This window comes from Mustela nivalis, assembly GCF_964662115.1.
Source record: "Mustela nivalis genome assembly, chromosome: 9".
NCBI classification, from domain to species: domain Eukaryota; kingdom Metazoa; phylum Chordata; class Mammalia; order Carnivora; family Mustelidae; genus Mustela; species Mustela nivalis.
Window position 1 is genome coordinate 25,148,672 of NC_139028.1, and position 23,962 is coordinate 25,172,633.

Below are 23,962 nucleotides of genomic sequence, written 5' to 3' on the forward strand. Positions count from 1 at the left end.
GTGAGGTCCAGGTAGATCAAACCCTGGGTGCGGAGAGAGGACTACCAACTCGCCATGTCTTCAAACCCGTGAGTCTCCACATCCAGGTTCTGTGTGCTATTCACTGAATGAGAATGAGTGACAAATCTCCAATGCCTTATCCCATGCTTCTCAGGGTGGCCTTCACAGAAACATAATAAAGCATTAGAGTCATCCTCTCCAGTAAGGATCAGCTCAGAGTTAGCACTGGTGGTAGACGTGGACAACAAGGCAAGCATTTCTTTCCACACACTTAGGCAAGAGCTCTGGAGAACCGAAGGAGTGCATGGCGTAAAGATTATTCACTGATTTTCCTGAACATACTGAATCAACTAAATTTTAGTTTTTCATCAATAATCATTGAGATACACCCGAAGAGTTCAGATCCCTTCATTCTGTATCTGTTGGATGGACTTAGCCGCCTTCTCCCACACCTGACCAGAGGTAAGATGGGCTCACACAGGCCACATAGGGATTACATTTCTTCAGGTCCTTTGTACCAGCACAACTCTTTAAAATGCCATGATTATTTATGACCATTTAAAAGAAGGAAATCATGGCACTGAAGGAGAACTTTTACCTCATAAGGTTCTATTGTTAGAAGGAAATCGTTAGGCAAACCTGCCTACAAAAAATGCAGTTCCCTTAGCAGAGAGAACACCTGATAGTCACAACATCTAAATGACTTAATCCCCCACATGTCACATGTCCAGCTGAGTCCGACCACGTACCCTGAGGCAGTGTTTCTCTACCCGATCCTCAGAATCAGCAATGAATAAGAAGCCAACATCCACTCATTAACATGCATTCTGCAATAGCATGAACCAAAATTTTGAGCCAGTAAGTAAAATTAACACAACACTTAGCATGAATATCGTATCTTTCTATGTAACTATATTTATGCATCTTTTCATATCTTCCAAATACTCTTGTCAATTAAGAACTCTCTGTCTTAAAGATAATCAGATTTAAAGAATAGCAAGTTTATAAATGGGCCTTACAGTTTACTAAGTACTTTCATTTACGTGTCTTATTTTATCAGTATAATTCTGAGAGTCTTCAGAATGATAAAGTAGAGATTGAGAAAGTATCACCAGGCTAATACCTGGCAGAGTGAGATTCAAACTCAGACTCTCTAATTTCAGATTTAGTACTAACTCCCCATGAGGTGAATCAATACCCATATTTTTTTGAAGGATTTCCTTTGTCAGTCCCTGGTGATCTCAATCTACCCCTAGTGGACTGTACTGTAAAATTAAGACGTCATTGGAAAGTTATTTCCCAATTATTTCACGTATTTCTGTCTTACCTCTGCCATTCAAACAGAAGCCTTTGATTACATCCTACTTTCAGGCATCCCTGAGCTTTGCATAGGCTGTTCCTATGGCAAAGAATACTCCCTACCCCCAACCCCCCAGGAACAGGTTCAATCTTCCTATTCAGCAGGACCCAGCACCTACCAGGCGCAGCCTCCTTCTACCTCTTAGAAACGTCCTCTGGCCTTCTCCCTCTCCCCATCCTTGTTTAGGGAGGGGACTACACTGTGTGCTCGGGGCTCCCGTAGCACCAGCACAGATGCCGGTGGTGGCTTCATCCCACCCACTACCCTGCAAGTGTCTGTTTATTGTATTCATCATGTTTCCCTCTTGACCTTGATCATCTTGAGAACAGGGATCTTGGGCTACTTGTCTTTCAATCCTCAGAGCCTAGTACACAGTAGGCTGTTGATAATTAATAAATAAATAATCTGATAAATAGATCTGATAAATTGACACAAAGCCAATTAAGGCAGTTAGTGTCTTTGAGGAGCTTCCAATCTCCTGGGGAAGAGAGGTCTGTAAATAGACCAGGGCCAGCGTCATGAGGAGCTCTATTTCCCGGTACAGATGGGTTCCAGGTGCTGTGGGAGCACAGACAGGAAGGAATTGTGCTGCCCAAGCAGGCTGCCCTTGGAGACAGTGAAGCTGAGTAGAGCCTCCAAGAAGAGTAGAAGGTCACCAGCCGATGTGTACGGAACGAGAGGAGGAGGCTGGGACTGGGAGACAAATGGGAACGGCAGGCTTTAGCGGGGCTCTGTTGTGTTGGCTCTACAGCAACCCCTTCTCTGGATGAGCTGCCCCTCTCTCCGGCTAGCCCCCTGGTGCTAAGAGGACCCACCAGCCACGGAATCTTGTTTTCTTTTGCACAGGGAACTTTCCAGAAGTTGTACACATTTCTCCAGGCTCATGGAGGAAGCAGATGGGAGAGAATAAAACTGACCCAGAGAGGGAAGCTGAAGACAAAGTTGGAGAAAGTGTGTCATGGTAACTAGCACCTGAGTCCCCAATTTTGGTAATTTCTGGAGGTTGGTATACCCCTGCCCTTCCAGAATGTGGTTTTGTACCTCAACTAAGTCAGGATGGGTTTCTGTCACTTGTGAACACAGAATCCTGATCAACACCAAGACCTTAAAAAGAGACTCTCCCACAACAAATACAGAGTACAGAGTAACTCCTCTATATTTTATTCCTCAGATGGAACATTCCATCATCTAGTTCCATCCCTTAATAAAGGATGGAATAAGTTGGAGACAGAGGCTTAGGCACCTCTCCAAAGCCACTCCCCCCGCCACTCAAAACAGAGTCTACACCAGAACCTGAACTCTCTTCTCAGAACAGTGTTCTGTTTACAACAGAGTACTGCCTTGCCATTTGCTGGCTAATTAGCCTTAAGGTAAGAGGTGATCTTGGGATTCAGCTGTGGTAAAAAAAAAAAAAAAAAAAAAAAAAAAGAATAAATAAAAATGGACAAAGAATTCATGATGTGAATATGAGGTGATGACATTATTGTTTTTTAATTCATTCAACAAATCGCCCCTGACATGCACCTGTTTCTGTGGTAGGCTGGTATTTTGAAACAAACAAGGCATGTTCCTCGACCTCAAGTAGCTCACCAAGGAGAGTGAGAAACAGTCCGGCTTACCAGAGCTCATGTGCCCTCAAGTTAGCCATCTGCGGGAATATAAGCTTATGACTTTTGCAATTGCCACTAAGGTCTTTTTGAACCAGTTATGAGCAAAACAAAAATGTCACCTCATAATTTCATAGCTGCATTTAAATTCACTTTTAATCAAAAATGGTATCATTCAGCAGGACCAATTAGATATGGCATTTGGTTTTTTGAAAATGCAAAACATCTTGCAAAGACAAGGATTTTCCTCTACTAAATATATCCAAAAGAATATGCTATAGGTTCTGAGGTCTTCTTAAAGATGTTGTGTCCGAGGCTAGGCAGCATCACTACCCAAAAGGAAACTATATTCAGGATGGGTAAACTTTTATGTATTGTTAAAATAATGAGTTCTAGAATTTATATTAAATTTCCAGACAGGCACATATGTGCCCAGAGGCAGGTGCCAGGATCACCTTAAGTCACCTTGAGTCCCTTCCAGCTCTGTGATTCTGCAGTTGCTTATACTGGATCTCTCCAAGTCTGTGATGGGCTGAAGAGCTATTCCTGTCCTAGTTCTTTTCCTTATATAGGTCAAATCCCATTCCAACGAGTACCATAACAATAACCACCTCATGGCCTGGTTACTTTAGACAACCTGATAAAATGAGAATCAAGCATGACCTCCAAGTCAGAGTTGGCTGTTACAGAATTTGACCTGAATATTATTTAAGCAAGGAGGGAGCCAGTATATTGAGTTTTTATGTTCATGGCACTGGGCCATCGCAGAACACTCAGACAGAAGGTACGGAAAAATCGTCAGAGTCCGAACCACAACACTCAGTTTCCTGATGGACGCTGAAAAATCAGAATGTCTGGGAACTCAGTTCTCGGTATCTCTATGTGAGAACAGTATCCATCTTCTGCCTGTCAACTCCAGCCAAAGAATGTCAAGGCAACTTGTACATCTTAATTTGGGTCTATATATAAGCGTTCTTGTCATATTGAGTACCCCCAAACCTGAGGCATCTTTCTCCATTCTTTCCCCGAGGGCTGGATTCATGCTTCCTTCTGTCTATGTTCTTTTTTTGGGGGGGGGGGGAACAAAGTGCTAGTTGCTACTCTCTGAAATGTTCTTCTACAAGAATGTAAACTGCCTGAGGGTAGAGATTTGCTTGTTTGGTTCTCAAGTGTATTTAATATTTGGATCTTCTTTCTAGGATAAAAACTCCACAAAACTATGAAATCTCACATCTAGAACAATGCCTGGCAAACAGGAAGTGCCTGATAATTATTTGTTGAATGAATGAATGAATGAATACATGATAAACAATTTCAGACCTGTTGTCAAAGCCACGCTTCCACTCTCAAAGCAATTAGGGGTCCTTCTTCTGACCCTCTGGTACTGTTTGCATTTCTTTATTATAGCATTTGTTGGATACACTACCTCTTCTTTTTTTTTTTTTTTAATATTTTGTTTATTTATTTGCCAGAGAGAGAGAGAGATCACAAGTAGGTAGAGAGGCAGACAGAGAGAGAGAGGGAAGGAGGCTCCCTGCTGAGCAAAGAGCCTGATGTGGGGCTTGATCCCAGGACCCTAAGAACATGACCTGAGCTGAAGGTAGAGGCTTAACCCACTGAGCCACCCAGGCCTCCCTCTACCTCTTTTTGATGCTGTTTTCCCAGATAAATGGGGGAAGATTTTAGGTCAGGAACCATGTTTTGCAACTCCACATTCTCCGTGCCTAAAACAGTAAGAGTTCAATCAATGTTCCTGGCTTGAACAATTGAAAGAATGAGTAAAAATATTTCTCTTATAACAATGAATACTGAAGAATTGTGATTTAACATCATACCTCAAATTTTGCCTGGACTCCAGAGCTTTCCAAGCTGAAGAAGCTGTGAGTCACTGGGCTTAGAGGGGAGGGGTGTTTGTTTGTGGAGGGCTTGTTTCCCGACCTCAATGAATCACATGTATAATCACCCCAACTGCATCCTGTCTGGGGAAGTAACCAAAACCCCTATTTCTGGCCCCAATGGCTTTTTGGTTTTATGAGTAAATGCCATTGGCATGCCATTAAATAAGTGGCCTCAGAAAGCCCTCAGCCAGGGCTATAACCTTATTATAATCAGGTTATAGAGGAGCTGTTCTTGAGGAGAACAGAAGATGAAGGTGTAAACTTCTCATCCTACCTGGCCCACTGCTTTAGCTGCTCACTGGTGACCTGGCCTCCAAGACCTTTCCAAACATCTGCTACATCTTTTCTCAGATTACAGGTATGATCATGCAATTTTCCTGCAGAAAAACATGGACTGATTCTCATCATTCACATAGTAAGGACCAAACTTCTTAACCTACATTTCAAGGCCCTCTAGAATCTGACTCTGACCTATTTTGCTGACCTTATCTTCCTCCACTCCTGTGTAACAAGATGCTTGAAATGCAGTGAATGGTTTTCTGATCACACACAAGTCCTATGCTTTGCTCTATGACTTTGTTCTCTCTGCATGCTCCTAGAACACCCACCTACTTCCATTCCCAAATGCCTAAAACCCATACATGCTCAGGTCTCAGAAAATGCAAACTTCTTCCACAAGATCTTCAGTGACTGTCTAATAAGAAGAAACAACTTCTCCTTCGAGCACACTCAGATTTTGTTTGTACTTCCATTCTGTTACTTATTTCTAATTTGTACTATAAACACAAATGTACACACTTGTTTCTCTAATAAATCAGTTAGTAGAGTATCTGGAGCTTAGTCAACGTGATACTCCTTCCACTCCTTGTAGCACCTACCACAGTGGGCACTCCAGATTAAGGTTGGTTGGGTGGAAAAAGTGAAATAGCTCAGTTGTTTCAATCCTCATCTTTGGCTTGGAACCTACAGGGAAGGTTTGACATAGGAGTGTCTTATTGACATAGGAGTGTCTTATTGCCATCTCTCTTATTGTCTCCCTTACTTCCATTCCAAGAAAGCATTAAGGTTAACAAAACCGTTGGTCTCTGCAAACAACGTGCTTTAGGTCTATGGATCTCAAAGGCAAGGTCTTCCTTCCAGGTTTCCTTGTTCCAAGTATCTAGCACATTATGGCTCACCTTGCTAGTAGATGAAAAGAGCTCAGGGCGGGGTGGGGGGAGTATAATTTTGATAATAAACCGAGTAAAAGCAGTGTGTAATTAAGAGGGGATTTGCCATTTCAAAAAGCAAACTTAAAAGAAAAAAAAAAAAGATAGCATATTCCAAAAACAAAGACATCTCTGTTTCCTCTTGTTACAGAATATCCATGCCACAGTGCCAATTTTGGGGCGAATACATTCCTTCAGTATGGATAAGTGAGAGTTGAGGCAATAAAGTTTAGCTTTGTTTGACTGCAAAGCATTTTTTTTCCTCCTTTCTGTTTATTAGTATTGCTCTGATGATGAGAAGAGGGACACAGATGCAGAACGAGCGTAAAATCAACCAGGCCAAGGTCAGATAAGAGGGAACGGAATGTCAGGAGTATCGCTTCCTCTCCTATCCTATGGCAATGACCACATCTGGGTGGCTGAAAGAGACAGGCAACCATGACTGTGGCTTGAGAGCCACCCCCACTGCTGCTCCAATGGCGGCCCTTAGGGCAGCACCCTTCCGTCTTTGGAAGCTCAAGGTCTACCTACACCAGTTAATGGCTGTATGGCCATGGGAAAGTTTGCAATGTCTTCATCAGTGACAGGAGGATAATAATACTGTTACAAAATAACAGACTTGATAAACTGTAAGGTGCTGTTCAAATATTAGTTGGTGTTGTGAAATTCAAAGATAACTTGTTTTTCATCATCCTACCACTGGGGTTGGCAAAGTTTTTCTGTAAAGGGCCAAATAATAAATATTTTAGGACCCTTTGTGGCTACTGGACTGTCTTTGGAGTAGGCAAGCAGCCACTGACAATATGGGAATGGAGAGCTGTGCTTTGTTCTGATAAAACTTTATTCGCAGAAAGAGGTAGCAGACTGGATTTGGCCCATGAGCCCTATTTGCAAATCTCTGCCCTACATCTTTGGACAGAATGAACACCAGAGGAAGACAGAAGGGCATATCTAAAACCCTTCCTGCTGTGAAGAATGATATTGTCAGTTTTTCTGAGCAATCGTCCTGAGATTTTCAGACTTCTCTTTAAGGTAGTTTTTGAAACAGAATTTCCATTTTGTCCATTCATCTTCGTCATCATAAACATCACTTTGTACCTAATCTAGAAGTATTACCAGACCCCTAGTTGACCACGTCTACCACTTGGCCACACTCTCTTCTGGGAAAGACAGCTCTGATTATTGTTAAAGAAAATATCCATCATACTTGTGGTGAAAGGTCACTACATTTTTTAACAAATTGGTCCTTTGAGCAAGATGAATTTTAATGGATTGGTTTATTAACCTAAAGGTTGAACCAGGCTGAGAGTAACTGAATGATCTGTTCATAATTAGTATTATTTATAATTATTTTACTTGGGAAAAAATATCACCTGAAATGTCAGGATGTTTTTTTTTTTTTTAATTGCTTCAGATGAGATTCAAAATAATTGACTTTGCAAATGTATTTGAAAAAAACTCATTTAAAAATATCTGGAGCTGCTGAGCATCTGTCTGGAAGAGGCAGTATTGATATTCATTATTAGGAACAGAGAAGAAATTGATCCATGATTTTTTTTTTAACCACATGAAGTGTGTATTGTGGTCACTGCTGGACTCCAGAATTGCTGAAATGCTGATACGGTGCTGTGCTCATTCCTCTTCCCCATTAACTGTGCTCTCTGAGTGAGTATGCTGCATGAATGTCAGCCCATGTGTTTTCTCAAATCTACATTTGCATGTATTTTGTATTAAAAGGGGAATAAGTACCTGCTGGAAAGAAGGAACGTCTATATATGTTTATAGTGGCTTTAGAAAAATACAGTCTGTGGACCTATGATGCAGCTAGGCACATGCTTTAGAGAGCATACAAACTTTTTGAAGGAGAGTAGGTGTATGACTTAAACTTAACACTCTCTATTGATATTTAATTTATTAGTCAGTTGGGGGACAAGAAAAGAAATAGGAGAATATATGAACATCAGGGACAGGCAGCTCTTAAAATAATTACAGTTGTGAAATATGGGGAGGTCACTAGTAAGGGACATGCAGCAGAACACTGACAATGCCTTATATATAATTATATAACGCTGTAGAGTTACAGACTTCTGGAGTGTTCTGGTGTAATCTCATGTGTGCCTCACAGGTATAGTTGGATGCAGTAAGAAAGGGTAGTAGCAACTTCATCTGAGATGGAAAGAGAAGGCTCAGCGGGGTCAAGGGATTCATCCACAGTCCACACTACCTTCCTCATACACCACGCTGCCTCTGGAACCCAAAGAAAGGGTGAATGTGTCCACAGGTACCAAAGCCAAGTCCAGCCTTCATGGGTTGACTGAAAGAGCCTGATCCTGAGCATAAACCCCATTTTCCCATCTGAGATATTTTAATGAGTAAGTAACAAGTAGTCCGGAAAGAACATTCCAGGCAGGGAATATGGCAATGGGATTATAAACACAGCCTCTTATTTGCTTCTTCCAAGTCAAGTCTGATCAGGTGCCTGAGACACATTGTGACATGTATGCCAGCAGCACAGTGTCGAGGACACAGACAAATCCCTCGTCCAGATAGCCAAGCAGACACCATCAATCATCATCTGCATGTTTGTGAACTAGGAAATTGGAGCTGAGACTAGGGAAAGAGAATGTATGAAGGTGGCTAAAAGGGAAAGAACACAAAGTTTCCCACTTAACTGCCAAAGAGGTTGCTCTAAAAAGGGATGTGACAATTAGAGATCATGTACTTAAATTTTCCCACAAATAGTACATGCATGTTCCTCCAAAGCTCAGTAGAAAAATACCCCACTGAGAAGCGTAAGGGTATATTAACTGATTAATTATTATTAATGCCATATTTTATTTAGCTAGCAATTATAATCTATTAGGAGCATTTATTCACATTATCTTACTTATTCAATCCTCAGAAAAATCCTATAAGGCTCATCAGTAATGTATTATTATCTCCCTTTTATAGACAAAGAAAAAGGGGATTCCGACGTCTCCTTGCTTAAGCTAATCTGGCTAAGTAGCAGAGTGAGCACTTCTGACTCCTGGTCCATTACCCAGAGCGACTGCGGGAGCCTGGAGGGAAGAAGGGGACCGTCTGAGACAGTAGCTGGGAGCAGAGAGAACCTGAAAAGGCCATCAGACCAGAATTCCTTCCAGTTTAGAAAGTCCAGAGTCCGGAGTGGGTGTGGCTACATGACATACAAGGCCCAGACTTAGACAGACTTTCAAGCATATACCGACTCGCTCTGAATCTTCTTGGGCAGCTGAGCACCCGCTCTCAGACTCGGCCTCTCCTGTCCTCTGAAGTTTCTGGGCGTCAGAGTTGGAGCCAACTTCAAGCTAGTTTAAGTCTCTGAGTCAGTTCACACACCCTCCCTCTCCGCTCTGGCTCCGCAGTCAGCCTTCCACATCACATCCTAAAAACATTTTTGTTCTTTTGCACTCCTTTTGGGGGCACCTCCCTCTGCTCTCCCTCAGTCTCTCTGCACTGCCTTTCCCCCCTTAATCTCTCCTGACTCTCCCTGGTCTACTCCACCCACCCTCCCACCATCAGGGGACTCTGTGCCTTTCGACACCCCCGTCCCCCAACTCCCGTGAGCCCCTCCATCGTCCTCTCCCGGGCACCTACCTGGGCTGTGCAGTCACGGGGACCTCCTTGGTTCTGCCTGTCTGAGGCCGCCTGCCTCCATCCAGGGCCTGGGAGCCAGGAAAGTCTTCAAGCTCTTTGTTACTTTTCCTTCTTTGTGGATCATGCTAGGTAATTAATAACAAACAATACAAGATGGCATCAGCTGTGGTGCTCGGCCGCAGCCTCCAGAAGTGTTATTTCAGACCCCAACATTGCAACAAAGAAATCTCACAGTTGGGTCAAGCGCGAAAATCAGAGGACAGGAGGAGAAAACTTCAGCTTCCAAAATTCCACTGCCCTCCGGGGGCTCCCCCTTGTGGGAGATGCGGGGCATGGCAAGGCAGGACACAGCTGGGCCAGAGCCTTGGAGGGAGGAGGGCCAAGAGCAGAGTGCGCGCCTGGGGGTGAGGGTGGGGGGGGGCAGTCAGGCTCCACCAGGAAGAAGCGCCTCTGTGTCTCTGTGTGACACAGAGCTGAAACCCTCCGTCATTCATCAGGGGAATATTCTGGGGGAGACAGAGCTCTCCGTGCCTGGAGGTCTCTGAGCCCAGGTGAGTGTGGCGTGAGTCATGGGCTCGCACATAGGCTCTGTATGGGAAGCCGTGATTGGCAACCATTTACCTCCGCCTCATGTCCAATTCCCTCACCCGCACAAATGCATCATAAAGTCAGACATTCACACGGGGCTGTTCTGCAGAGACAGGCGTGGTCTCCGTCCTCTGAGCAGAGTGAAGGTCCAGCCTCCAGGACTCTCCCCAGTGTAGGTGCACCACCTTTTGGAACCTGGCAATTTACCGCTCCCCACCTTGATGGAAACAATGTATGTCCAAACAGTAACTTTCTCCAGAGAGATACAGTCTCATTCATTCTCTCCTACCCTGGCAGGCAGGTAGGAAATCAAATATATTAATTACTCTTTTCTGCAAACAGAACCAGAGGCTCACATAGCCAAGTAAGGTGTCCGAGGCACTAGGAAAACAGTCAGTGGAGCTAAGGGCTTAGCTTTCCTGCCTTCCCCCTGCCCAGTGTGTCTAGACTATATGCTCTGTCTCTGGAGAGAACAGGAAATGATGCTCACTGCCCTTCCCCAGTGCAGGGCTATGAGCGGCACAATTAGGAGCACTGACGGACTCCCCAGCCATGAGGACAGTGTGCTGCGTATGACATAGATAGAAAGTCCCAGACAGCCTGCAGGAGAGAATTCGTCATCGTGTAAAATGTCAAAACAACCAATGGCCTATTGGGGTTGTTACTGGGCTCCTTATTTTCCCAGAACCGGGGCTGGCAGTAGGGATGGAATAAAGACACTCTGCAGAAGGACAGCAGTGCCCTGGCCAGAGCTCGCCATGTGGGTTGTGACCTGTGACATCATTCTACCATCATGCCAGTTCTAAGACCTTGGTTGTGAGGTTAGGTTAACTCCATTTTATGGACGGAGAAACTGAGGTCACAGTGGTTAACAGACCATGAAATAAGTGGCAGAGATAGGGATCAAGCCTAAATCTGTTTAAGCCGAGAGCTCTTCTCACCATATCACATTGCCTCATCGACTCTTCTAGCTGTCCTGGCAAGGGAACTCTGGCCAGGGGGTCAACCGAAAGCGTCCCATATTAGTTTCAGCAAACCAATCTCAAGCTGCTTCCCACTGATCCCTACTAAATTCCACTCGCTCCTTGATGTTGGTGGCAGCTCTATACTGAATCACGTGGGAAGACTGAGCTTGGAATAAAACCATAAAACTCCATGTATTAAAAACCTTCCTCACGGGCTCTTTTTCCACAAGCAATGCAGACACTGAAGGCATAAAGACAAAACAAACACCCGAGACAACAGGAGGAGGATGATAAGTTGATTCGTGATATGGTTCCTGATCACAGACTCAAGATCTGTTTCTCAGACCTATATTGGGCTCTGGGCTAAATAAGAAAAAAAGCAACCAGCCCCGGAGACACTTAAACTTCGTTATCAACTCAAGTCAAGTATAAAACAGCAATGAGGATTTGGAGAATTCAAGGAAAGCTGCAAAAACAAACAAACAAAACCCCCTTTCATGCAGATGGATCTAGAACTGAGGGCTTTGGGGGATAGGAATGGTGTGAAGGATGGAGTAGAAGCCCGGAGATTCTGTTCAAGGAGAACATACCACGAGGTCGGGCACGTGACGGGCACCATGTCAGGGGCCAGAGAACAAACAGGAGGATAGATGGGGTGAGAAAGCTGGCCAGAGCACCCCATTCCAACCCTGTACTAGACAAAATGGAGTCCACTGAAAGGAGAGGAACCAGAGCATAGAAAAGACCGGAAATCACTTGATGAGGAACTGGGAACACTGGAAGTGTTCCGGCAGATGAAGGTAAAACTCCCGATCAGAAATAATGGCTGTCCTCCACTGTCCAAAGGGCTCTCAGAAAAGGGATGGGATTTTGCTCTGTTGAGCATCAGGGAATAGACTGCAGCCAATGGGGAGAAATTTCTAAGAGAGTGCTATCTGACTCACTAGAAGGAAAACATTCTGCTAGCTCAACCCTAGACTGGAAAGATTACTTTCGGTCTGGAGAAGGCTAGAAGAGCAAGTTTTTTGGTCAAGGAGAGGGGGCCATGCACACAGACCTATGGGACTGCAACCACCCGTGGGGATCCCTCTGTTTCTATGATCAACCTGAGGCCTGAAAGGAAAAGCTAGACAAAAGAAACACGTTTGTGTGCAATCTGATCTGCATACAAAGCATTCGACTCCTACAGAGGGATCTCACAACCTAATAAGATCACCTCCATCCAGAGTAGCCTTGCTGTCTTGTCCTCTTTTCTCCTTCGAACAGCACTATTTATTTTCACTGTCTCAGCTAAGTCCAGTATTTAAGCATCTCCTAGGTGCGGCAAATGCCCTTCTGTAGAGGGGACAACACAAAGGAAAAGGTAAAACTCCTACATTCTGTTCAGTTTAAGGAGAATCTCAGGTTTTAAAAAAGAGATTTAGAAGTCTTCTTGTTGGACGCCCCCACCCCTCCTGTTTGAATTCATTCCATATCTTCCCCAACTGAATACCACCTGATCTCAGTTTGAAAGCCACCTCCAAAGCTAATTTCATCACAGGCCATTCTAATGTGGAGCAAGCAAAAGGTACACATTCCGAATGCACCAACAAGTCAAGGAAACACGGAAAAAGAAAAATGGTACCATTAGTACAAATACAGAACCTAAGTGAATCAGGATTTTTAAAAGTCAGAATTAGAGTAAATTTTAAAAATATCATCTCTAGTTAAAATATCACCTCTAGTTCTACACATTACTGGTAAAAGCGCAGGTGAAATTGTTGTGTGTTATACTGTCTTTTGCATGTGTGTGCAAGCCTTCCAGTGCAAGGTGGGAGACGGAAGACTAGAGACAAGATAACTAAACAAGGTAAAAACTGTGGGTGAGGAAGAAGTAGCATGAGCTCTGAGGTCCTGGCAGGCAGCCTGTGTCTGGAACAGCCTGCATGTGGGGACCCAGGACAGGGCTGTAAATTCAAGTGGAAAGCTGGTGAGGGTAGCAGATGAGAAAAACAGTGCATTCAAGAATGCACCTGTGTTTGAGTAGAGGGGACAGAGGGTATGAAATGGTTGAGGAAAGGACATGGAGGTTAGGGATGGAGGGGGAAAGAGAAACAGGAGATTGGTAAGGGAAATTTAAAGGTAAATTAAAATTAAAATAAAAATTTAAAGGAAATTTGAAGTGAAGAGAGAGCTTCCAGGGAGGTCTGAGAGCTGCTTCCAAGACCATGTTGGATCTCAAGAGATGGTGAGAGGTGGGGATAAGGCTGCATGATGAGGGGAAGAGAGACCTAGGCCCAGAAAAGATGTGAGTGCATGAGGCAGCAAGGAAGTTGGACTCATCACAGGACTTGGTTTCTCCATTTCTCTGACTAGCTCATTTTCCTTTTATTAAAAAATATTTATTTTATTTATTTATTTGAGAGAGCAAGCAAGCAAGGGGAAGGGCAGAGGGAGCGGGAGAATGAGAGTAGAGCCCGACTGGGGGCTTGATCCCATGACCCCGAGAACAGGACCTGAGCTGAAATCAAGAATCAGATGCTTAACCAACTAAGCCACCCAGCTGACCCTGACTAGCTCATTTTTCAGAGGAGAGGAGTCAAGAGTACCTTTTTGGCTGTGGAAGACTGTTCATTCATCAGAAAAATCTGAATCCGTCCAGTGTTGACTAAACACCTCCCATATGCTCAGCTACGTCACAGAAATAGAAATAAAACACTACTAAGAAATCACATTGTCAAATATCCCATAGTAATCTGTATTACTGTTAGTCAATTAACAGTCATTTGCCTAGTAACTACTATGGGTCAACGGCCATGGTAAGCACTAGGAATGCAGTTGGGACGACGGGGGCCCACTCTCATGGAAGTCACAAATAAAGAGGAATGAGGAGAGGGCAGCCAAGCATGAAAGAAACTGGAGAGAATTCCAGGGCGCTGTGGAGAAAAATAGCAGACATACAAAACTGGGTTTCTAGTTTTTACAGAAAAGAGACATGAAAAGCCAGAGAGAATCAGGAGTAAGCAGTACCCCCATTAACTTCCCAGGCTCCAGAGGATGGTGGTGGATGCTGAGCCCAGCAAGGGACCATGGAGGCAACCCATGGGGAGCCAGACTGGGCAAGAAGACTAGCTCTACCTCTTGAGGGAAACAGCGAGACTCATGATGGAAGAAGAACGCCTCCTACTCAAGATCTTCCCCACTCGACCCCTCTCGCCCTGCCTGGTCTGACCAGTTCTGTTGGTGTGGCCACCACCCATGGCTAAGTCAAAGAAATGGTCCCTAAGGAGCCTCTCTGATTTCCTGAATTTTCTGTCTGTCTTGCTTTTCTCATGGGTTCACAGATGAGCCTTCTCTCACCCACCCTAAACGCCTGTTTCAGGGAAGCATTTGCATTTTCCTTGGCACACATGCAGTTTGCTGAGTTCTTTTAGGCCAGGCCAATTACAACAAGGCCTAAAATTGCTGAGCCGAGTGGTTTCTTCAGGGATCTGCTTACATTCCCTCCCTGGAAAGATCAGGGGGCCCACTTTGGGCAGTCTCTGCACACAAAAAGGGCACGTTCCACTTTTAAGGTGGAGTTAGCATGGGATGCTTTTACCAAAGAGGGGAGGAGGCACGAACAATTTTCACTTTGGATTTACATTGCTTGATTGGGTTTCATGCTATCCAAGATGGACAAGATGGCTCAGAGTCAGCTCCCTTGAAGACTGTTTTGAGAAAGGGCGAGGGAAGCTTTTAGTGCAAGCCTCATGGGATCTAGAGTTGGCAGAAGAATTTATATGTGTCAATACCCTCTCATAACATTACAATTACATTTTTGTAAGTTCTGGTTTGGGAAGGAAGACGGAGTCAGTATCGAAATGACGGGCCATATGTAATCATTGAGGGATGTGTTTAGGCAGAAGTAATCCAGTTCCACAAGGGGATTGCTCCAAAGTAGCTTTTTTTTTTTTTTCTGATTTGCAAATTTTTATAGGATGGCTTTTCAATAAGTTTAGGTCCTGGTTTATTTTGTATTATGCTAATATCAGAACGCATCACATTCCTAGGTATCTCTAGCTCAAAGGAGGACATGGAGGAATCTCTTAATGGAAGCATGTCAAGCAGTGCCACAGCCCATTTGGAATTTAAAATTATCCATGAATAATTCACAAAGCATGTAATCCATGTGCAGATCATTGAGAACTGACTACTTCTGAAAGGTGCCTGCAAGATCAGCCAAGCAGCCTTCCAACAACAGGAACAACAACGGAATGATTACAGAAGTGCATCCTCAATTCTTGGCATCAATTCATGGTTAATGAAGGCAAGAGCACTGTAGGTTCACGCTCTGGGTCCAAAGGTATTCTCAGACTGGAGAAACAGAGTCTCTTGGGAAGGAAAATCTGAACTGTTCCTACAGGCCAAGATGACTTGCGCATGTCCAGAGATACCTAGAGTAGGCATCCAGTACTGAACCTTCTTACCCAAACAAAAGGGTTCTGAGATCAAACCCGCCATTTTTAATTTAGAAGACAAAGAATCAGGGCAAGGCTCACTCTCAGATGGGTAAATACGTTGGAGGACCCTGAGCTGACTTCAGCGCCCTTATTCAAGAGCCTGGCATTATGAGCAAGAGGGTTAATGCTGGCTCCCCTCATAGGAGTGGGCTTCCCTGGGAGCCCAGCTCTGTTTCATCCAGAAGCTCCAGACCCCCTGGGGACTGGCAATGGGAAGTAACCACAATCCTGTGCTTTGGAGGAACTTACACAGACTGAACTTCGCCTGACTTAACTATAGGGATGCTTAGTTTTCCTGTATCAGTTATTGAAGTATAGATCTGAGCTTTTTCAACCAAGGAAAGAAAGACCATCTTGGGCTAAAGGCAGCTTTCAAGATGGAAAACCAAACGGGGTATGAGAAGTATCAGATCTCTTGTCTTTAATTAAGAAGACAGCTAAACAATGAATCTTGGAATACTGAAAAAATAAAATTAAATTTAAAAAAAAGAAAAAGAAAAAGATAGCTAGACCCTCACAAGCTGTTCGTTTTCAGGAGATTTCATAGGTCCCTAGCCAGAAATCAATCTGGATCATAGAAAGAGCAACCTCCCCTCCCCTTTAAAGGATTTTCTTTTAAAGAAAGAGCTTTAGTCATCTGGGTTTTGTCTATCCAAAGAATATTCTTTCTTGTCCTGAAGTTAGCATAAAAGAATGTGCCGCCAGGTTATCTGAGAGGCCCTGGGGACATGCCCACTGTTCCCATGCTACAATCTCTAACTGTGGAGCCCAGTGAGATGCCACGTTCACTCCACCTCCCAAGGCCTTCTGTCTTCAGGTGGCAGAACAGAAGTGAACACAGAACTTAATTGCAAGTCATTCCTCACTTCACTGTTAAAGCCAAGGAAATCTGGCATCAGAGCCCTGGATTTATGAGTCGGGAAATGGTGACGAGAAAAGTGAAAGGGGGAGGAATTTAAAACACTGCAAGTCACCTGATATTGTTGCTCGTGCGGGATGTTGCCATGGCATCTTCTGTTAAATGTTTTCCTCTCAGTTCTTTGTGGAATTCTCTCCACTTCTGTGTGCAGAGATCCCCACTAACAAAAAGCAAGTGAAGTATTAGATATCATCCCCATTAAGGTGGGGGGGGGGCATAGCAGCAGCAATGGGATCCACACAATGGCTTTGCCCATCGTGCAAATGCAAACCTGTGTCCAACACGCTATTTCTGATCTTGATTCACCCTTTATCAAGGACCCATTCCACCCATTATAATAGGTTATGGGGGTAAGTATGCACTGCTAACAGGCCACTGCTGATCCCTCCTTTTTTCTCAGCAAAAAAACCCCACAGAATTTCCAATTATTCCCCCCACCCCCCACCATTGGACAAGCGCCCAGTGGCTCCCTGGGGACACAGCTAGTGACCCTGGCAGAGTTCATTCTTCCCTTGGCTGAGCCCTCCTTTGTGGCTGCTGAGTTGCCAAGCTCTGACCACTCTTCCTCCACGTCTTCTTGCATTAATCCCTTTCTTTTATTCCTGCTGCAATTGTCTTTGGTGAAGTTCTCATATTTTCTCTGCTGGGCTTTTGCTATCTCTTGCCACTGGTTTCCCAGTAATTGTATCTAACCACCGTAATCCATTTTACGTGCGACTTAGAGTTTAGCCTTCCCAATGAATGCCCCTGATCCTGTCACTTTTCTGTTCAAACACTCTTGGTGAAGATCTGTTGCCCACTGGTCAGAGTCCAAACACAGTGACTCTGCACTGCCTACTGACCAAAGTCCAGCAAATGAATGGCCAGCTTTGTTCATAAAGATTAAGTTGTCTAGTGACTCCCATGTTACCCTGTGAATAAAGGACCAAGATCCAGAAAACTCCTCCCCTTCATGGAGCCCATGCACCTGAGGTGGACTGTACCTGTGCTACCCACATGGGTTTCTTTCCTATATATGTTCCTTGTCACAACCAGGGAGTCCTTTCTGACATCTCCCCCGAGTTATCTCTCAGGCTCTTGAATCTGCTACCTCTAACTGTTGTTTAAAGATTTTTATTTTTTATTTTTATTTTAAAGATTTTTTATTTTTTTATTTATTTGACAGAGAGAGATCACAAGTAGGCAGAGAGACAGACAGAGAGAGAGAGAGGAGGAAGCAGGCTCCCTGCTGAGCAGAGAGCCCGATGCGGGACTCCATCCCAGGACCCTGAGATCATGACCTGAGCCGAAGGCAGCAGCTTAACCCACTGAGCCACCCAGGGGCCCTCTAACTGTTGTTTAAATAGTGAGTTCCACTCTCAGAAATGAGATTAACAAAGTCAAGAAGAAACAAGGGGCTCCCAAGGAAAACACCAAAGAACGGTGACATACAAAGGGACGTTTATGACTCGCGTGTGCAACACCCTACGTCTTAGGGACTTCATCATCTACAGACTATTATCTTGACTGTGATGGGTATTCCTCTGCTGCCCTTACAGATCAGTTACTTGAACCATAAGTATTTATCATATATCACCACCGTTAGACTCTAATAATAATCCATGATGATAGCAATGGCTTAATGGAGGAACATGTTCAAGGAAATAGAGTGGATATCAGAGCAATGCATAAAGGGTCAAAAAAAGCAACTTGGAGAACAATGCATGGAACAGTGAATCCGTCACATTGTCCATCCTTACAACATGGCCCTTTCTGGCGCTGGTGCACTAGTGGCTGGCCGCGGACTTAACTAACTCTTCACAGGGAGGGGTGGAACACAGCATATCACACACAATTCTGAGGATCCCAGTTCTAGAGTTTCTTGTCATGTGGGGAAGATCAACCCAAAGGGGGCTATCTTTACGTAAGGCCTATGAGACTCTTTCCCCAGTCCCCGGAAGTTGTATAGACTACAATCATTCTAGCCTAGAAAGCAAAGCAAAACAAAACAAAACTCACAAACTTTAGAGGCCATTTTATAATCTTGCCTGATTATCTCAACACATTGCGCAGTTGGGAAGTTCTTCTTAAGACCTAACCTGTGCTTCTCCTGCTGTTTTTGTGTGTTTGTTTTACTATCGATTGCTCATAGCTTCTATGCAAATGGAATAACACAGCCCTTCCCACTTGGTCATTTGGCTTAGGTAACAGAGCGGTTCTTAAAACCATGGTTAACATCTCCATCCCTCAAAAGGGTCATGGAATTTGGCTCCATAAGAAAGGTATAGATCACACCTCTCAGGGTAGTCAGCCCTGCCACAGATGTATGAGAGGTAAGGTAGGTCAATATAGAGGTTATCATTAGCATCATAACTATCTCCAGAGAAAAAAATAAAACCAAAACTTGTGCCTACATTTCCACCTGACCAGAATGCCACAGAGCCCAACACCTGGAGTTAATTCTTATCTCCATCACCACGGCAGGACGTAAGACCAGGGCAGTGCAGTTGGTAGACCAGCTGGAAGCACCAGCTCCTGAAAGGAATCCCATGCTCCGGCCCTCATGCACCATGTTATCTCCTGGGCGGGAGGGTAGGGACCTTCAGCAAAATTTTCTGGATGTAACTGTACCCCCAAGTTTTTCCAGCTTCTCTTATCTTATAAAACATAATGTTATTCTTGGTTTAAAAAAAAAAAAAAAAAGCACAAAGGATTGACAGTATAAACACAGTGTGCCTTCCGGAAGGCCAGGAGGCTGTCTGCATTTTGCCAGAACCAGAATCCGCTTTCCTGAGGGTCTCCTGAGTCTGCCAGTGCCCTGGAGAAGGGTGCCTTCTCAGGTAGCCAAGCAAGGAGAGGCCTTAGGGACTCCCGTCTGGAGGAAATACCTTGAGGGCTAGAAGGAGTGAGCTATCCTCCTCGGGAGAGGCCCATCCAATCTGTGTTCAGAATTTCCAGTGCAGGGCCGCCTGGGTGACTCAGATGGTTAAGCCTCCACCTTCGGCTCAGGTCACGTTCTCTGAGTCCTAGGATGGAGCCCTGTGTCCAGCTTCCTGCTCAGCAGGGAGTCTGCTTCTCCCTCCCTCTCTGTTTCCCCCAACTCTGACTCATGCTCTCTCTCTCAAATAAATAAATAAAATCTTAAAAAAAAAAAAAGAATTTCCAGTGTAGGTTCATGTCTCCAAGCTTGGTTTCCTCACCTGTAAAATGGGGTAGTAAGATGATGTATGTCACAGGATTGCAGGGAAGGGTTGATTCAATGGGATAAAACCCTCTGCACGATGACTGGCACATAAAGAGGGTTCATTTAATGGAGGCTCTTGGAACTCCTATCACCACAGTCATCTCTGGGGGCAACGGAGCAAAGAGAGCAAATGGGAAAGAGCTCGGGGGAGCCGACCAAGGCGCTGGCATCCCCCGGCATCCCCGTGGCCCTGCCGATGACCTCTCTGTGCAGGGGTGCAGAACATTTCCCCTCCTTGTCAGGGTCCCAGCTTAGTCCCGATCTGGAGCAACACGGCGGCATAAGAAAGGCCTGCCTCCCACAAGACGGGCACCGCGCCGAGCTACGCCTGGATCCAGAGGAGACATCTCTGTCCAGCATTTCGATCAGGGCTCTTCGGAGCCAGCTCCTGGGGCGCACACAAAGACCCATTCAGGAGGGCTGCAGTTCTGAAAGCCAGCAGATGAGCCGAGGGGCCCAGGAAGGGGCGGGGAAGTGGCACAGCGCCTGGCACCAGCCCCACTGGGGCCCGCCTCGGGCAAGTGGGCGTGGAGGGCTCAGGTCTGCAGCCACGGGCAGCACTCTTTGTGTTCCCTCGAATTCCTTTCTCTGATGGTGGTCCAGGGCAGGGAGGACACCAGCTGCCATGGCTGGGATTGAATGACCTCCCTGGAGGAGGCTGGGAACCCCCACCCCACGATGCCGGCCCAATACACAGGGTATCCACTGGAAACAGGCCAGTACTGACTGGCCTGCCATTTCAAAAGCACTTCTTTCTGGGAAAAAGACCTCTCACAGGTTCCCACCCGGAGATATTTGCTGCGGCACATTAGTAAGAAACAAGAAGCTAAATGAATACACAGGAGCTGCCTCTAATTCCCTAGGACCTGGGAGGCAGCTCCAGGGGACGTCGGCCTCAGTTTTCCGATCTGTACAATGGGGCCTGGTGATTCAGAAAGTAGCTGCTGAGAGAGTTTCTAGGTCACAATTTGTTTCTTTTCTCTGACCCAGCAGACAGGCCTCAGCCCTAGCCTTCCTCCGTGTGGCCTCCTGGATCCCATGTTTTTGCAGGCAGCCCCCAAACACATCGGATCTGAAGAATCATGGACATATCAGCTCTGAATATGCCCTGGAACAGAGAGGCTGCTTGAAGAATCATGACCCTTGGAGCCAGAGGAAAATAAGATTCCCTCCTTTACCTTTTCCAACCTCCTAAATCCATGAAAGGCTGTCTCAGTAAGGTGACAAGTCAAACATGGAACAGAAAACCAAGCCCCCCTTTTGCCATCAGGATTATAAGACATTTCTTATGGGACAACAGCATTTCCCAGATGACTCAACTCGGAACAACTGAAAGGATTTTCTATGATCTAAAGATGTTTCTACATCTATTAATCTAGCTACCCACCTTTCCTAGAATGCACTGACTGCATTTATTCATCTAGATATCTCTCACCCGATGGTAAAACTCGGTATAAATATTACCTCTTCCAGGAAGCCTTCCCTGACTACATAGCTTGAATTAGTGCCCCTTCATCATGCACCCACAGCAGCCCAGGTACACGTCTTCCCTAGGATTGAATAAATGACATTGAAGCTATCTATTTGTCTCATTCTCCCCACTGGTCAGGGACTGGACTTTATCATAATCTTTCTAACTCCAGCTTCCAGTATGGTGCTGGCATAATTAGGAATTCAGTAAGAGTTTACTGAACTAAACAGGTGTGTATCTATCTCTAGACTAGTTGCTGGAATAAACTCTCCTTTGTATTTTTATAAGAGTGTACTGTAACTTCTCAGGAAGTTCTATCTCAGATCTAACCTGACTGTCTCCTGCACACATACCTTGCTACTTTTTCTAACCTCAGGAGACAGCAGCTGCTTACATCCTTGTTCTTATCAGAGTAATAGTAGAAATCACTACTATCCCTCATCATTTCTTTCTACCAAGCCAGCTTTATTTTTTCAGGCTTAAATCAGGAATGAACTATCTGAGTCTCAGGCCTGACAGGTCTTACACTTAATAGACAAATAGAAAAGGACTTCCAAAAAGCTGTCGTGAAAACCTACTGTGTTCCAGACTCTGTAATGACGGTCAATAAACAAATGCTTAAGTCCCATATCAAGAGCTTTTCAACCTAGAACAGGAAATAAGGGGAAGGGTACTCAGTTTAGCTAGTAAAAAGCAGCACCCTACTTTTTTTGTGGTCCCTTGGTTAGAATCACCAAGTTTTGAGAACACAGAAAAGTCCAGGGTGCTTAAAAAACAAAGCAAAGTTTCTAATTCCTGAGCAAATTGCGAAAAAACTAGTGGCCCAATCAGGGAACATGTTGGAGACGTTTTGGAGAGCCCATTCAAGGACAAGTGCCATGTGTATATTGACATTGTGCAAAAAATTCATTTGCATTTTCACTGCCGGGCAGAGGCTGGTCTCTCCTGACCACATATTCAGGAACCTGGCAGGAGCTGCTGGTCACCAACCCCCAAACTGGCAGGCTCCCTCCTTCTGGCCAAGGAGCTCAGGGTCTGCGTGACTTGAGGCAAGTCATCTGGGGACATTTGGGATTCTGATCTAGAGAGCCAGTGGAGGGAGCCCAGATAAGACCAGGACAGAAAGCTGGCAGTCTCAGTAACATCTGCTTGGTCTGAAATTTTGGCTCTGGCTCCTGCTGGGGGCCTGGGGCTGGGACCAGGAAGGCTGCGTTTGGAGCTGGTTACAGCAGGTGGCGCAGGAGAGCAGAAACCAACCCTCCGTGGGCCCCGAGAAAGCAAGCATGGTTTTCACTCCTCCCAGAAGGGAGGCATTAGGGCCAGGAAAGGCAAAGGAGACCAGGCTCTCTGCAAGGCTCTCTATGCTCCCAGATGGAGCGTAGAGCCAGATACGGGCTCTTTCACAAATAAGGAAAAGCCAAGGTAGGTCCTCAGAAGTCTGAGCCCAATTCTTGGATGGCCAGCACTTGGAGGAAATGCGTAAAGAGAAGAAAGAGAAAAAGAATGTGCAGAGGCAAGATAAACCCTCCTAGACTTGAAGGACTCCCACCACTCAGAACCCTTAGCTGCTGGTGAAGTAAAATTCCCCACATAGCCTTCCTCACCACCAACAAAATGAAAGCAACAACAAAAACCACTTATTCTGTCTCGAACAGCTCTGGAAAACGGGATTTAAAAAAAAAAAATTTTTTTTTTTAATGTATTTAAGAGAGAAAAAGGGGGGGTGAGGTTGGTGGAGGAAGCAGAGGGAGAGGGAGAGAGAATCTTCAAGTGGACCACACTGAGCATGGAGTCCAACTTGGGGCTTGATTCCACAACCCTGAGATCATGATCTGAGCTGAAATTAAGAGGCAGATACTTAACTGACAGAGCCACCCAGGTACCCCTGGAAAACAGCATTTTTAAATAAAAATAAATTTATTTACATCTCAAAGCTATTAGGGGAAACCACCTTTTTGATGTTCTTATCTCTGGGTGAGCTCGCCTCTGAATCACACCCACACGTGGGAAGAGGGTGGCCAGCAAGTTTTCCTTTCCACACACACACCGGAACTCCTCAGCCTCTGTGCCCCCAAGCACGGTCCTATTTACCTGAGTACTCAGCACCCTAAGCTGAAGAACTTTAAGCAGGTGGGGCTTCTAAGCACAGGGATAAAAGCATCACACGCAAGATGCAGGACAACCTCTTCTCTGAAAAATAACATTCAAAGGCAGTTACCTGCTGAGTGGTTCAAGAGAGAAATCACTTCGTTCACTTAGGCAGTGTGGGTAGGCTTGCAGATAAAGCCTAGAGAATATAACCAATTTGATTTCCATTTCCAATTGGCTTGTTTTCATATTTCTACTTCTCTGGTGGGGAAACACTCCTAGGAACTTCATCTCTGATGTCCTATAAATCAACTCTCTATGTTTGCTTAAGTACATATACATACACCCAAATCCGGCACTGGTTGGAAAATTGTTGGAACATTTCATGTGCTCGTTCTCAATCTTCTGCAAAAAGTGAGGTCTGCTCAACTAAGGTTCACTGTTGGCTGCACGGCCCAACTAGGACAGCCCAGGATGGGTCTGGGGTCTGTCCCATAACCTCCCCCCTCCAACTCCATGGGACCCTCATCATAGACATC

General features: G+C 45.0%; 2 long non-coding RNA genes across 5 annotated transcripts in view; one reads left to right on the plus strand and one right to left on the minus strand.

Annotated features, from left to right (window-relative positions):
* The window catches only part of LOC309840991, a 261,870-nt gene that overhangs the window by 98,032 nt on the left and 139,876 nt on the right, over positions 1-23,962 (minus strand). For 3 of the 4 annotated variants that reach the window (XR_014298884.1, XR_014298885.1, XR_014298886.1), the window contains exon 3: positions 9,689-9,813. This is a non-coding gene — a long non-coding RNA (uncharacterized lncRNA). Of the gene's footprint in view, positions 1-9,688; positions 9,814-9,920; positions 9,966-23,962 lie in introns of those variants that run through there. The other variant, XR_014298887.1, reaches the window with a different exon arrangement.
* On the plus strand, positions 4,984-14,528 carry LOC309840996. Its single transcript, XR_014298897.1, has 3 exons — positions 4,984-5,223; positions 7,647-7,738; positions 14,268-14,528. It is a non-coding gene; the product is annotated as an uncharacterized lncRNA (long non-coding RNA).